Here is a 4027-nt window from a genome sequence, read left to right as displayed (position 1 = left end):
TAGCCTAAAGATGCTTTGCGGGCTTTACGGTATAACCAGGTTTCATTCGCCCGGGCCACTGGGCAGTTTCCCCTTTACCCTCTCCTCTGTCGGCGGGCCTACCCCGAATCCTATTGGATGGCCATAGGGATCGATCGTTAAGACCACTGCAACTATTAAAAAAATATTCAAATTTCTGTGGTCTAGACTCTTTTGAGTCCAATATTCGAGAAAGGGCCTAATTTAAGTAAATTTTACTAACCATTAAAGGACGAAAGATCTAGAAACATTAAAGAAAGATAACTTAAATTTGGATAAGGTAGTGTGTGATCTGAAACAACTTTCTTTGGGGCTACTTCGCTCCACTATTATTGCAGTTGCACTGTCACAAATCTAATAGATCCTTAACTATAAACATGAAAATAAGTAGGCCCGCTATTAGTGGACAGGAACACTCAAAATTAGGCGATGATTCAAGATCTTCCTACAATCCAACATTGTACAACTACCTGTGGTCATTGCTCTATCATGTTTTTACGCTTAGGTTTCGGAGGCCAGTCACCTTATATTTACTTCATGAACAAATTGGACTTTTGCCCACCAGAACGTCCGAACTCACTACATTTAAAAATACCTTATTGAATTTACTTTGAATTGAGGTTAAACAAAACAGAAGCTTGAATACCATGCTAAAGGACAATGCCTTGTCTTGAAGGTAAACATTTAAACTAAAACCGCCTGATGGCTATGCAAAAGTTGTTTTATTTCAATTTATTGTTAAAAAGAACCATCAATAACTACCTTTTCATGAGAACTAAAGCTAACTGTAACAGGTTGGTAATAAAAATATCATTTGTCTCACTACCCTAACTGGTCAGATATTATATTATGAAACATGGGTTCGGGAGGTAGAATTTAGAAGTAGTGAAGGTATCAGTTAAGTTATTTGTAATAGTATCATTATTGGTTTTCAGGAATTTCCACGTAAGTTATTATTGATGACTAAATCATAGCAGTTAAAAAACTCATTTTACTTGGCTTGAAAGCATCTGAAAAGACAGTTTAGCAACAAAATTAATAATTACATTGTATAACAAAGAAGTTAGTCGTTCCATCACCAGAGCATAACCTAACATATGGCTTTGCTGACAAGAAGCCACCATCTTGAGTCAAACCACCATTTTGAATTAAATGTGAAGAGTTAGGTGTCAAGATCAGTAGGATATATTCTAGCCTAGTACCACATTGATTGCATTTGAGTAAGTGTTTAGCTTTAAAATTGAGACTATCATTCATAACAGGCAGAGAAAACGTGAAATCAAAATGTTCTTTCAGATATTTTTCCAGACTTGCGTATCATTTTTGAATAGTGCAAGCTGCTTTTTCGTTTCGTTGCAGTTATGTTTCATTTTTCTACATAGCTGTTTTTCATTTATGTTGTCAGAAGCAGTACAACATGTATACAGAATTGAATTTGTGAGGAGGTTATTGCTTGGTTACTGGAAATCAGGAACGAAATTTGAATAAAGTTTTGTCTGCCTCTTTCTGTAATAACAATTTATTGTTTGTTCAAATGCAATTGAATAAAAAGGTAAAACACGTATTAGGTGATCAATAATGTTGATAATTGTGTCCTAGAGGAATAAAATATGCTTACCAGGAACTGGAATAAGAATTTCAACCTGAACAGCACCTTATACATATATGGACTAAAAGACAAGGTTATAAAGACCCTTAGAATTCACGTATAGCCATCCTTCATTTAAAACTGCTGACCAGAGGAAAGACAACCAGTCAATAGCACTCACCATGTAGGCGGTTACTCTCAACCGAATGGCGGAACCATTTCATTTATAACGTTCCTGAAGCTGAAGGTAGGGAGTGTGTTCAGCAGCATATTGTAGTTCGAATCTTAGAACTTTTGATCTGAAGCCAGACACTAACTACTGGGCCACGTTCGGCCCTGTGTTTACCAGAAATATATTTGTCATTGAATATCAAATAATTTCATTTTAAAACAATCTTACCTGATGTGATTTTTGCTTTACATCTTATGTTTTAATGCTTATTTTTTCCTTCGTTTTGGCCTTTATTTTCTTAAGTTCTCCCCTCTGCAATTTATACCAAGGACAAGTGAGGAACCATTTTCCCCCACCAAACATTTCTACAGAGATGACTTGAAATTACAAACAACAGTGTGGAATCTACCGACAAAAATAAAAACATATTTATCTACAAAAACGAACAAAAGAATGGAGATGTTAATAGCTTAGTTTACATATGCAGAAATAGTTTTCTTGGAAAAACCAGTTGCACATTTTTAAATCACAGCTAGAAAATGCAAGTATACAAGTGTAGATGTACAATTAGGTAATTTCGAAATATAAGCGGTAACTAGTCACGCATAAGAACGGTGTGGAGGCGCCATATAGGATCAAACTCGTGCTTTTCAACTTGAAAACAACTACACGAAAAGCAATTCAAACACAGGCCTTTATGTTTAGGAATCTCAACACTGGACTAAATCAAAGCATAATTATAGCTCGCTGTATCAGAGCTATTCAGACCCTTGATAAAGGTGTAAACCGAAATGCTGAAAATAAAAAGAAGATTTATACTGGAGAAAAAGCTTTCTTTATCTCTTTCAAACATCCACATGTACTTCCATATTTTTGAAAATTCAAAAGATTTGGGAATGCAACTTGATAGTAAACAATCATATCATATACAAGGCAAATAAAAACAATACTTTTCAACGGTATATAAGACCTTTCTGTAAAAGAAAAATAAATTATTACATCAAAAAATATAAGTAAATGCCTTGGTCTTTGCAATAAAACCACTTTTTTTTTTTTCAAGTACCACAGAGAAACATTTCATAAGATCACCGGGAAATTATGTAGTCACCTATAAAATGCAACGTTATCATAGATAAAACACTAAATAAATTTTGTTTGTTTTTTGAATTTCGCGCAAAGCTACACGAGGGCTATCTGCGCTAGCCGTCTCTAATTTAGCAGTGTAAGACTAGAGGAAAGGCAGTTAGTCATCACCACTCACAGCCAACTCTTGGACTACTCTTTTACCAACGAATAGTGGGATTGGTCGTGACGTTATAACACCCCCACGGCTGAAAGGGCGAGCATGTTTGGTGGGACGGAGATTCGAACCGTCGACCCGCAGATTGCGAATCGAGCTCCATAACCACCCGGCCCTGCCGTGCCCGCTAAATAAGAGTGGCATTGTTGTAGTTTTAATAATGAGAACAATATGATGAGATTGTTTGAGAATGAGAATATGTTGAGAGAATTTAAGAATGAGAAAAGAATGGTGAAAGAGTTCGACAGTGAGAAGAGCATACTGCGAGAGTTTGATAATGAGAACAGTATGTGGAGATAATTTAAGAATGAGAACAGTATGTTGTGATAGATTGATAGAGAGAACGGTATGTTAAGATAGACCGATAGAGAGAGAGAACAGTATGCTGAGATAGATTGATAGAGAGAAGAGCATACTGCGAGAGTTTGACAATGAAAAACAGTATGTTGAGAGAATTTAAGAATGAGAAAAGAATGGTGAAAGAGTTTAACAATAGCAATATGCTGAGACAATGGAGATCAAAAGCTTACAGTCATCGGAATGAGAATCCTACTCCAACTTTCTAAAGGCTGTCAAACAAACAATCAAAGATCTAACAAATCATAATGACTTATCCACAACTGCCTTTTTATGTAATTATTCGACATTCAAGAATCTATTCTTTCGATATGTTGTATTAACTCCGTGAAAAAATGTTACTGTTGCCCTATGAGTTTGGAAACATTAAACAAGATTTTATAAAAATGACTATCCTGTGGCATAATTCCGTATATTATGCAAAAAAACTCTTATAAACTATAAAAACTGTAGTGATCTAATATACATTTTCACTATCGAAAATCGTAAGGTAACTTTAACTCTATCGTATTGTTACGTCTCCGTTCGTTAGTTAATTTTCCGTAAAAATTATTTCCGAAGAAACTCTAACATACGAGTCCTTTCTTAAATA

The sequence above is a fragment of the Limulus polyphemus genome, unplaced genomic scaffold (genome assembly GCF_000517525.1).
Source record: "Limulus polyphemus unplaced genomic scaffold, Limulus_polyphemus-2.1.2 Scaffold4287, whole genome shotgun sequence".
NCBI classification, from domain to species: domain Eukaryota; kingdom Metazoa; phylum Arthropoda; class Merostomata; order Xiphosura; family Limulidae; genus Limulus; species Limulus polyphemus.
The sequence above is the reverse complement of the archived record's forward strand: the minus strand, read 5'-3'. Positions refer to the sequence as shown.